The following is a 12,697-nucleotide window of genomic DNA, read 5'->3' on the forward strand; positions in this document are numbered from 1 at the left end:
AAACTGGCAAATACAAAATCCATGAATAATGAGTATTTATTGGATGCATGGTTCCAAGTCCAAAATCTGGTTTTCTTCTCTTAAATTTCTTCCCTTTTAGACAAAAGAGGCCTGGTGAAGCCTCAATAAATTTCATGACTCCCAGCTCAACTAAACTAGCTTCATGGATGCCCACTTAACTGTTAACACAGTAATTTACAACTTGTCCTATGTTGAATACTCAGGTTTGGAACCCTAGCCCCAACTCTATTCATTTCCTTTCTCATATCCTCAGAGGGAACTTTGCAGAACACTTGAAATGTTAACAGTATGTGATTCAAGAATAACTATATCTGGGTCTCTTTTTCAAATACAAAAACAAAATCAGCAATAATGAGGCAATATACGTTTGGTATCACACCCTGGGGACTGACAGGGAAGAGGAAGGAGAGGGAAGAACAATGGGATCTTTCAGTGGATGCAGAGTAGGTATATCCAAGTAAATTCCTCCGAACAAGCTGACAAATAGACTTTTTTCCATTTGTCATGGCCACAAACAGGATGTTCCACAGCCCCTGCTCTCTGTGGAGTCCACCCTAAAAAACAAGTGCTGAGAATCAGTTGCCTGTAGTTCAAGTTCTCAGTCCAGCAGTGAGGAAGACAGGTTGTCAGGACCACATATCCAGGATTCATTTCCTTCGGTAAATCATGATGCCTATGACCTGCCACTTGAGAACAGACTGTAACAGATACAGCTAAATTACTCAGAAAGTTTCTGCCTAGGACGAGTAACTGTGCTGCTGGTTTTGGCCAGGTGGAATCAGGTTTCTACCCGAGCAGCTTCCACACTGCATGCAGACACAACCCAGCCACTCTTGAGCAGTGTGTTCTCAGCCAATTCTCAATAGCAACTGGCAAGAGAGGCTGTGACTCCAGTTTGGGTGGCTCAGAGTGGACAGGAGGACTGTGATACCCTTCTCCTTTTTCTCCTCCAAGGCCTCTAACCTGAAAGCTCAGTGCAGTAGGAATATCTGGACTTTGGGCCAAGAAACCCAAATTCCAGTTTTGGCTGGATATGAAATTACACTGTAAATTTGGGGAAAAGGGGGTTATCAACTATCTCCTTCCCTTTCCTCTCTACCTGCATGTACTAGCAAGAGGAGGACAGAAATTCTGTTCCTTCATCTCCCACCTTCTTCTGCCTCTTAAATTCCAGAGAACTTCTGGGAATGTGTAGGTACAAAAGATTTACCCAGCACTGTGGCGGAAGCCATGAAAGAGAAAAATCTAAAGCCGTGAGCACATGGAAACATCTTCACAGATGTTTTACCCACAGAGTCAGGCTGAAGGGTTGAAATCTATCCCTACCCCCTCCCCAGATCTTATAATTCTCTACTATTCCTCTGCACAGAAAATACTTCTTAGCCAAACAACACATTTTGGTAATCTGAAAGGTGGCTGCTACTATTAATTTTCATTTTTTGTCTTTCTTTCACTGTTAAATTTCAGAGGCAGGTGATCTATACATTTTATCTCCATCACTTCAGCACGGTTCTCTCCTTAATCCACCAAATAATTCCTAATCTTGCCAATCTACTCAAATTGCACTTTTGAAAGTCAACAATGACCTCTGAATTCCAAATAAATGCCTTTGCTCAATTCATATATTTCTTGACACTCACTACTCTCCCATCTATAGCCCCCTAACATACAACGCTAATTGGACACTATTAAAATTTTTCTTTCTTTAGTTTCCTTGATAACTGTATCTTCCTCATTGCTTCTTTTTTTTAACTTTATTTTTTATTTTTTAAAATTTACATCCAAATTAGTTAGTATACAGTGAAGCAATGACTTCAGTAGATTCCTTAATGCCCTTTACCCATTTAACCCATCCCCCCCCACAACCCCTCCAGCAACCCTCAGTTTGTTCTCCATATTTAATTCCTCATTGCTTCTAAACCTCTATATGTTTTTCCCTCTCCACTGATAAATCTTCAAAGCAAAGCAAATATCTTTTTCTTAGCAGCTGTAATGACAACACAGTTTTCCTAAGACAAACACCTGTCATTTCACTTATTCTCTGTTATTCTCCATGTGTTATTAGTTGGTTTTTTTTTTAATCTTTCTTTCTTTCTTTGAAGGTCTCTTTAACCTGTTCTCTCTGTTCCCATCCTAATCCAGGCTCTCACCTATTCATGCCTGACTTACTGCACTGTCCTACTACTCTGTTAGTCAGCCTCTGCTGTGTCCTAAATATTACTGCCAGATTAGTTTGGGAAATTATACTTGCTCCATTTCTACAAAACATGCAATGACTCCCTGTTATTCACAGAACAAATTTCTGAGTCTGTCATTCAAGACCTCCCTACTAAACCTGGCCCCAATTAACCCACCCAGCCCTTTCCTATTACCTACACCTACCACTCCCCATCCCAAATTACCTACTCTGGACAAATCAGTGTCCTTGTATCCCACAAATATCCAAGATGAGTCTCAACTCTAAACCTTCCTTATTTTCAATGAGGAGCATAGAAAAAAAATGTGATTTTCTGTGGACCTTCCACTTAACATTCCCACTACCACTGCAATTCAAGATCACCACTTCCAACAGAGCAACAGCACATACATAATCCCCACAAAAAGCCCTCACTCTTCATGGCTAATTGGATCCCACCAGGACCTATTATTCCATTCAAACCAGAAAGCATGTGATAACAGGGAGTGGTAAGCCAAGAAATGAAGGGTCCCCTATGTTTGTAATGTTGGCATCAGGAGGTTATTACATTTTGGAGGGTGGAGGAGGAAGAACAGGGGAAAAGGAGGGGGTTTTTTGTTGTTGTTTTTCTGCTGCTGTGAAAATACTAACAGAACCTGAGTATCACAGACTGATCTCATTCAATTCTTTGCAGTAAAGCAGCTCACCAGATATATAGTTCTGCTGGTTGTTTGAATTACAGATGAATAAACTAATCTGTTGCTTTATTTTCAACTTCTCAAAGGTAACTGTTTATAAGCACATCTTAGGAAAGAAACTGTACCTCCCTGATACTTGGGAGAATAAATGGATATTAATTTCCTATATTTTTAAAGAAAAATCTAGGGTTCAGTCATGAAAGGATAAGCCTGGTATGGGGTCATAAACCTGTGCACCTGTTCACCAAGTATGGAAGGTAAATATTTGAGACAGATGGCCAATGAGTCTTTCCTTTTGAGAGTACAGCATATCCTGTTTTATTGAACTTTGTTTTACTGCTTCACAGATACTGCTTTGTTTAACAAATTGAAGGTTTGTGGCTACCCTGTGTTGAACAAGGCTATCAGTGCCATTTATCCAACCATTTCATGTCTGTCACAATTTGGTAATTCTCACAATTCACATTTTTTCATTATTATTATATTTGTTATGGTGATCTGTGATCAGTGATCCTTGATCTTACCATTATAATTGTTTTAAAGAGCCATGAACTATGCCCAAATAAGATGGTGAACTTAAATGTTGTGTGTGTTCTGACTGCTCCACCAACCCATTGTTCCCCTGTGTCTCTCCCTCTCCTCGGGCCTCCCTATTCCCTGAGACACAATATTGAAATAAGGCCAACTAACAACCCTACAGTGGCTTCTAAACATCCAAGTGAAAGGAAGAGCTATATGTCTCTCACTTTAAATCAAAAGCTGTAAGTGATTAAGATTAGTGAGCAAGTATGTCAAAAGCCAATAGGTTGAAATGTAGGGTTCTTGCACCAAACCACCAAGAAGTGAATACAAAGGAAAAGTTCTTGAAGGAAAGTAAAAGTGTTACTCTGGTGAACACATAATAATAAGAAAGAAAAACAGCCTTATTGCTAGTATGGAGAAAGTTTTGAGCGGTCTGGATAGAAGGTCACACCAACAACAACATTCCCTTAAACCAAAGCCTAATCCAGAGCAAGGCCCTGACTCTCTTTAATTCTACGAAGGCTGAGAGAGGTGAGGAAGCTGCAGAAGAAAAGTCTGAAGCTAGCAGAGGTTGGTTCATGAGGTTTAAGGAAAGAAGCCGTCTCCATAACATAAAGTGCAAGGTGAGGCAGCAAGTGCTGACGTAGAAGCTGCAGCAAGTTACCCAGATCTCACTCATATAATTAATCAAGGTGGCTACACTAAACAGATTTTCAGTGTAGACAAAGAGCCTTCTATGGGAAGAATATGCCATCTAAGATTCTCCTGGCTGGAGAGGAGAAGTCAATGTCTGGCTTCGAAGCTTCAAAGGACAGGCTGACTCTCTTATTCGAAGCTAATGTAGCTGGTGACTTCAGGTTGAAGCCAATGCTCATTTACCATTTGGAAACATCCTAGGGTCCTTAAGAATTGTGCTAAATCTACTCTATCTGTGCTCTAGAAATGGTACAACAAAACCTAGATAACAGCACATCTGTTTACAGTGGTTCACTAACTATTTTAAGCCCACTGTTGAGACCTACTGCTCAGGAAAAAAATGTCTTTCAAAATATGCTCCATCTCTGATGAGACGTACAATGAGATTACTGTTGTTTTCATGCCTGATAATCCAACATCCATTTTGCAGGCCATGGATCAAAGAGTCATTCAGACTTTCAAGTCTCATTATTTAAGAAATACACTTCATAAAAAAGAGACAGATTTCATAAAGCTATAGTTGTCATAGACAGTGATTCCTCTGATGGATCTGAGCAAACTAAACGGAGAACCTTTTGAAAAGGATTCACCATTCTGGTGTCATTAAGAATATTCATGATTCATGGGAAGAGGTCAAACTATCAACATGAACAGGAGTTTGGAAGAAGTTGATTACAAACCTCATGGATGACTGTGAGGGGTTCAAGACTTCAGTGGAGAAAGTAACTGCAGATATGGCAGAAATAATGAGAGAACTAGAATTAGAAGTGGAGCCTGAAGATGTGACTGAATTGCTGCAAATCCCATGATAAAATTTTAGCAGATGAGGAATTATTCTAGTGAGTGAGCAACGAAAGTGGTTTCTTGAGATGAGAGCTACTCCTGATGAAGAAGCTGTGACGGCTGTTGAAATGACAACAAAGGATTTAGAACATTATATACACTTAGTTGGTAAAACAATGGGAGGGTTTTGAGAGGGCTGACTCCACAATTTGGAAAGAAATTCTATTGTGGGTAAAATGCTATCAAAAGCATTGCATGCCACATAGTAAATGTGAAAAAGAAAAAAAAAGGAAACTGATGCAGCAAACTTCATTGTTTTATTTTGAGAAACTGCCACAGCCACCCCAACCTCGAGCAACCACCACCCTGACCAGTCAGCAGTCATCAATACCGAGGGAAGACTCTTCACCAGCAAAAAGATTACAACTTAATGGGAGCTCAGATGACGGTTAATATTTTTTAGCAATAAAGTATTGTTTAATTTAGGTACGTCACCTTAGTTTTTAGACGTAATGCTATTGCACACCTAAGAGACTACAGGATAGTACAAATATAACTCTTATATATACTGGGAAATCAAAAATTCATTTGACTTTATTGAAGTAGTCTGGAAATTAACCTGTAATACCTCTGAGGTATGCTTGTACTATTAGTTAATGCTAAGAATCTATGGTTCTTGATCAGATAATAAAAATTATTTTTACTTTAGACATGATTCTAGGACAAAAATCCATGCTCTCCTGGATTTGTGTTCTCCTATTTTCATTTTCCCATCTCTTTTCCACCTGGTTTTATCTTGTGAAGTACTTTTTGGCTCACCTCAGGTTTGGTCTCTTTTGCTGGGATTTAAGAATGTAGAAGAGAATCTTCCCTGATTTAGCTATGAAGAAACAACTTATCCACTATCTGCTTACTAGAAGTAGGAATAGACTTCTACTGATCCCATCCACATTCCAATCCTAGATGAGTCTTACCAGTAATGCCTTTATTGTATATCCCATCAGATTAGAATATGTTTTGTTTTATGCACTGGCTTATACGGTCAATTGTTGAAATGCTTATGGCCTTTTCCTATAGAAACTATTTGATAAATGATCATTAGGTTTTCAGGCTAGCTCTCACATCTAACTATCCACCAAAGTCTTTCTGCGTTTCTGAATCCCCTTGATCTAAAGGAAGGCTGGGAAGGGATGGTTTCAGTTTCTTCCATGTCTTTCCAGGGATCCTTTGATTATATACAAACATATATATGTCCTCACCCTTTCTCCTCTCCTCTTTCTTGACATAAAAATTGGATATACTACACACTGTCTTCTACATTTGTTTTTCCTTAACAAGATATCTTGTTGATTGCTGCATATCAGTGCAATACATCAGCTATGTTCTTTTTAATAGCTCTATGGATATAAGATGGCTTAATCTTTTTTTTTTTTCAGCTCATGACTTGAGCTGAAATCAAGAGTCAGATGCTTAACCAGTGGAGCCACCCAGGCACCCCTAACAGGGCTTACTTTTATTTAAAAATTAAACTAGTTTATAAATTTATTCATAATTTAATAAATTGCCTAAGGTAAATTTAAAATTTCTTTTTTCATTGTAAAAGCAGTTAGCAACAATAACCACCACAAAAGGAAAATCAAGAAGTGAAAAAAATTATCCACAATGTCACTAAAACTGTATTGGTATACTTCAAGACAACATTCTTAAAGGCTGGTGCATGGAGTGTTTACACCACAATCACCATAGGTGTCTTTCAAATAGGCAGATTCTAGGGCACTGTCCCAGACTTATTAAATCAGAAATTCTGAGTATAGGGTCTTAAAGTTACAAGATTTATAGCTAAAGTTTGAAAACTGTTACCTGAAGGTCCTTTTCTCTACCTTAAAAACAGTTTTACAAAGAAAAAAAGAGCAAACAAAAAAACAAATTCTTTTTTTTTTCAATATATGAAGTTTATTGTCAAATTGGTTTCCATACAACACCCAGTGCTCATCCCAAAAGGTGCCCTCCTCAATACCCATCACCCACCCTCCCCTCCCTCCCACCCCCCATCAACCCTCAGTTTGTTCTCAGTTTTTAACAGTCTCTTATGCTAAAAAAACCAAATTCTTAAATACAGAGAACTGGTGGTTCCCAGAAGGGAGACAGGTGGGGGGATGGGTAAAATTGGTCAATGGGATTAAGAGTATACTTATCATGAATAAACACTGAGTAATGTACAGAATTGCCAAATCACTACATTGTATATCGAAAACTAATATAATACCATATGTTAACTATATTGGAATTAAAAATTTTTTTAAAGTAATTATAGCTTTAATTATAGTTTATTGGTAATATCATATTCCCACTTTTTTCAACTTTTAAAGCTAATGTTTTATAATTAACATCTTTCCATGTTACTAAACTGTCTTCACTATCATCATTTTAACTGCCTGCATAAATGCTCCACTGAATGAGTGTTTCCTAATTTACTTTATATTTTCATCTTTGGTTGGACATTTAGGATCATCCAAATTTCACCTTCACAATTCTTGCTCTTCCATACTGTCCTCTGAAACAAGTAAGTAGTTAAAAGCCAAGGCTACTACTTGGAAGATAAATATCACTTAGTGCAATACACTAATACAACTTTCTTTCATTGGAGCCACATTTATTGAAGCCTGCCATGTCCAAGGCACCCTGGGGACAGCTAAGATGAGAAAGTCAAGATGCCACCTGTTGAATTTAAAATCTAGTAGACAGTTTACAATCTAGAAATAATCAGCCAACATTCTACTTAATTTGTTGGTCTTGGTAGCGGGTTGAGTTTTAATACCTCTAAGACAGCTACCCTTATGATCTCTCTTTTACAGATGAAGCTTGCCCAGCATCACAAAGTAAGTGGAAGAACTGAGATCTGTACCTGGACAGTGTGACTCAAAGGCAGGGATCAGCAAACTTTTTCTGTAAAGGGCCAGACGGTACACATTTTAGGCTGTGGGACCAGATGGGTAACTGATGCAAGTACTCAAGTCTGCTCCTGCCAAGTAAATCATCTAACAATACTGTAATGGATGTGCACAGCTGTCTTCCAAAAATTTACTTGCAATAACAGGCTCCTGCTCTAAGGCATATACTCTTTACTTCCATGCTATTATGCCGTTTCATTCAGCCAGTCTGATATATTGAACATCTCCTTTGTGCTAGGTAGATACAAGATTGCAAAATGAGTAAAATGAGTCTCTGCCCTAAAGAAGGTCGAAGATGAGAAAAAGATATGACTTTAAGACATTTAACCTCTGCCAATGACTCAATTTTAAAGCTATAAATATTGATAAATAATATCCTTCCTTATACAATACAGATGTTGTGAAAATTAATGAAACAGTTTATTATCATTTATTCAGCTGAATGTCATTTTTTTAAATGTTAAATTGATGCTTGGTCTTTATCAGTCCCAAAGGAGTTGAGTAAATAAATCAATCTTTTCTTTGCTCGTATAGGAGTCCCTCTGTGTTAATAAACTAGAAATTTTTATCTGAATTGACTGCCACATACTCTTATTTTTATGAAGCACTTTTTTTTTTAAATTTTTTTTTAACGTTTATTTATTTTTGAGACAGAGAGAGACAGAGCATGAACAGGGGAGGGTCAGAGAGAGAGGGAGACACAGAATCTGAAACAGGCTCCAGGCTCCGAGCTGTCAGCACAGAGCCCGATGCGGGGCTTGAACCCACGGACCGCGAGATCATGACCTGAGCTGAAGTCGGACACCCAACCGACTGAGCCACCCAGGCACCCCCATGAAGCACTTTTAAAGTTTATGTCACATTACATTTTCCCTTGGGACCAAAGAACTTTTAAATTTTCATTTTTTTAACAAAATGAGAAAGAAAAAAATCTGTGTAATTCACAAACACTGTACTCGTCCTCATCAAGTTACACATCCACAGTACCTTCCTGTTATTTAGATTTTCTGAGTTATAAAATTATGTTCTTTGTGCATATCTCATGGGCATTTTGATGCATGTGGAGCTTCTGTAAAACACAGGCAAGAAGAGTCAGACATTTACTTTTAGGGAGTAAAGAAGACAATTTTTAAATTGCTCACACAATTATACACTCTACTGCTACATGCAACAACAGGGGTGAATCTCAAAAGCATTATGCTAAGTGAAAGAAGTACAAAAGGCCAGGTCCTACATGATTCCACTTAAATGACATTTGGGAAAGGGTAAAACTATAGAGACATATCTCAGGTCCATGGCTGCTAGGGGCTAGGAACAGGAGGAAAGGATGTGAGGGAACTCTTTGGAGTGGTAAAAATGTCCTATACTTTGATTGTGGTATGATCACATGACTGTACACGCATCCAACCGCACCTCAAAAAGGGTGAAGTTTACTATATGTAAATTAGACCTCAATAAACCCGTCCAAAACTTACAGAGAATTCCTTGGGCAAAGATAAATAGACCCAAAAGGTTCCAATAAATTGCTGGTCAGGTTAAGTTCTGACGGGAGCTAATATTGTGATTTGGGTCAAATGCACTCCATTTGTTTACTTTCAAAGACAGACCCCGTGGGAACCTCGGGGCAGGGTTGGTCTCTGAAAGTAAGTGGGAGGAGGGAGAACACAAGTTAGGCAGTTGGAATGTCCTGACCCAGATGGCAGTTTCTGGCCATTCTTCACAGACTCCTGAGAAGCTCTTGTTTTACTGTGTGAAGGAAGTTGAAGTAAACTATACCACTTTTTGCTACATTCAGTCTGACCCACATCTTTACCTCAAACTGCCTGGGAATATGCAGAGAGCAGACTGCCGACACTCTGACTTAGGTTACATATTACTGCATTCGGTAATGTTTCTAGTCCAATCATTTCAAGAATATCCACGAAGAGTCTACCATTTGTTGGGCAGTAACATAGCAACAGACACGACCAAAATCCCTCCTCTCCCAGGGCTTATATCCCAAAGGATGGTTAACAGCTCACACTTACTGAGTGCTTACTATGTGTCAGGTGCTACGTGGATCGACTCATTTACCTCATACAGCTACCGAGTGCAAAAGCTATTACTCTCATTCCTACAAAAGCTATTACTCTCATTCCTACTTAAAGGCGAGGAAACTAAAGCCCAGAGTTAAGTAAGGACACACAGCTAGTAAGTAGCAGAAACTGGGTTTAAACCCAGGCCAAGTCACTCCCTAGTCCATGCTCTTAGCTACACTGTCTGACTAGGATACAGGTCAGCACAAAGGTTATACTTACACAGCCCCAGAATAGCAGTGCTAACTAGATGCCTAGGAGAGGACTATTAAAGAAGGCTAGTCCATTTATATAGAACAGTGTTACCTCATGATATAAGGCTAAACAACATAAATAATTTTTAAAAGGAAATATTAATTAACATACACACAGAAAAATGCTTACCTTAATATCAAAGAAATAAAACAAAATGTGATTTAATATTTTGCTTTTTAAATTAGCAAGAAAAGAATTCAGATGGAGACAGCAAAGACTAATGCACTGCTAATGGAAACATAAATTAATATAGCTTGAAAGGCAGTTTGCATTCTGAGCCATAAGATACATATTTCTTTTAACCTAGTTTTTTCCATTTCTATGACTTTATATTTAGGTCAAGATAAAGATAAAACATGAAAAAAGTTATGTGCAGCAAAGATCTTTGTTACAGCAAATGGTACTTAAAAATTTATAATATTTATTATTTATACAATTTAGTATATATACAATTTAAAAATCCAAGCTTAAAGATTAAAACTAAAATAAAACCTACATACCTCTGATCCAAAATTTGTGCTTTTCAACAAAGTAGGTACTTATAGTCTCACCTGTTCTGGTTAGGCTATGGTTAACATCAGCTAAATGTGTAAGTGTGCCAAAACACAAAATAGGTATCAAGACTTTAAAAAGAAGAGATTTCACTTGTCAGAAGTATAAAGAGTCTGGTGGGCATATGTAATAAAATCAGCCTCCAAATTATATCAATCTGAGCGACTCTTTCTCACCTCAAAATGCTAGAAGAAAATAGTCTTTCTTTCCACAGTCCCTCCCTCTTAATTTTACACATTGCTTAAACATGTAAATCTATGGAAAAGCAAAATGATATTTTAGTCCTTCCTGACAGAATCACTTTTTATTGTTATCTTCCTATAAAAACAAACATCTTGTGCTGAGTTACCCCTATGAATCCAAACATCTAGTGAACATTCCTCAGCTAATTATTTTCCTTACAGACATTAATGTTTTCTTTTTTAAACTACAGATCTTATTTAGGGTAAGGAATATATCTAGAGTTTTCTTACTCTATTCAGAACCCTCAGATAAAGCCTTTGTCAAGAATCCTTTATCTTGCTCTGTGTCTTGCTCCTGCTCTAGTGCACATCTTCAGGACAAAAGGTAATGAGGAAACACACAGGTAGTCTGGTCTATTTTACAAACTATAAGAAAGTCAAATGGCGGGAGCACATGGGGGAGAGAGTACTGAGAGTGAGGCAGAACGGGAAGGCAGAGGTGAACATACTAAAATTTATCCTGTTACTATAACAGGTACATGTCTGCACATCAAGTCATTTTATTTTTTATAGTGCTTGGGAAAGGCAGGCATTTTACTGAGAAAGAAATTAAGGCTTCCAAGGTTTAAGCAGCTTGCCCAAAGTCACAAAGCTGACAAAAGGCAAAAGCAGAATTTATTTTTTTTAAGTTTTTTTAAAATTTATTTTTTATTTTTAAGAGAGACAGAGACAGCATGAGCAGGGGAGGGGCAGAGATAGGGAGAGAGAGAATCCCAAGCAGGCTCCACACTGTGAGCACAGAGCCTGATGTGGGCTTGAATCCATGAAACCGTGAGATCATGATCTGAGCCAAAACCAAGAGACAGACACTTAACTGACTGAGCCACTCAGGTGCCTCCAAGAGCCGAACTTAAACCTGGAGTCAGTGCAGTCAGTTATATCTGGTGTCCTTAATTATCTGTCATGCAGTACCTGTCTTCTACAGAAAGAGGATATGTCTTCTGTAGAATCTGTTCATATTAATATGAACTTTATAAGTAGCTTGCTTTAAAAAACAGGCAGCAAAATAGTATGAAACCTTTCCTTACTCAAAATATGTGATGATTAAAATATTAAAATATGAGAGTGACTTAGCTATGAATTCTCTGGAATGGCTGCTTTTGCTAGATTTTCTACAATAAATAGGCATCGGGGCGCCTAGGTGGCTCATTTGGTTAAGCATCTGACTTCGGCTCAGGTCATGCCTGCGCAGTCTGTGAGTTAGAGCCCCATGTCGGGCTCTATGCTGACAACTCGGAGCCTGGAGCCTGCTCTGGATTCTGTGCTTCCCTTTCTCTCTGCCCCTCCCCTGCTCACACCCTGTCTCTCTCTGACTCTCAAAAATGAATAAACGTTAAAAAAATTAATTAAAAAATAGGCATTAATTTTTATAGGAAGGATAATTCCAATAAAAGTTATTTTTAATAGTTTAATATTTTTAAAATCAAGGATAAAAGGCCAGGTACTATGTAGTATTGTACCCAGCAGGCTGGAGAAGAGGCTACTGGGGCTAGTTAGCACTGGTGATGACTCCATTTGTACAGTGAGACCACATCTAGAAAGATTTTGCACACCTTCCCTAAAGAGACCCTCTTTCAAACAACAGGAGGAAACAAACTAGGAATATGGAGGTAAGTGCTAGAACTTTTTTCTCCTCCATGAATATTCATGATAACTTTTTCTTCCTTTTTGTGATAACTTTATCCCGGGACTATAAGAGCAACTCTTCCACAGGGAGGAGAGCTAC

General features: G+C 38.2%; 1 protein-coding gene across 15 annotated transcripts in view; it reads right to left on the bottom strand.

The window, feature by feature from the left end:
• Window positions 1-12,697, bottom strand: part of CRACD (capping protein inhibiting regulator of actin dynamics) — a 279,668-nt gene that overhangs the window by 156,376 nt on the left and 110,595 nt on the right. The gene's annotated exons all lie outside the window — the stretch shown is intronic.

This window comes from Neofelis nebulosa, chromosome 3, assembly GCF_028018385.1.
Source record: "Neofelis nebulosa isolate mNeoNeb1 chromosome 3, mNeoNeb1.pri, whole genome shotgun sequence".
In the NCBI taxonomy this organism is placed as follows: domain Eukaryota; kingdom Metazoa; phylum Chordata; class Mammalia; order Carnivora; family Felidae; genus Neofelis; species Neofelis nebulosa.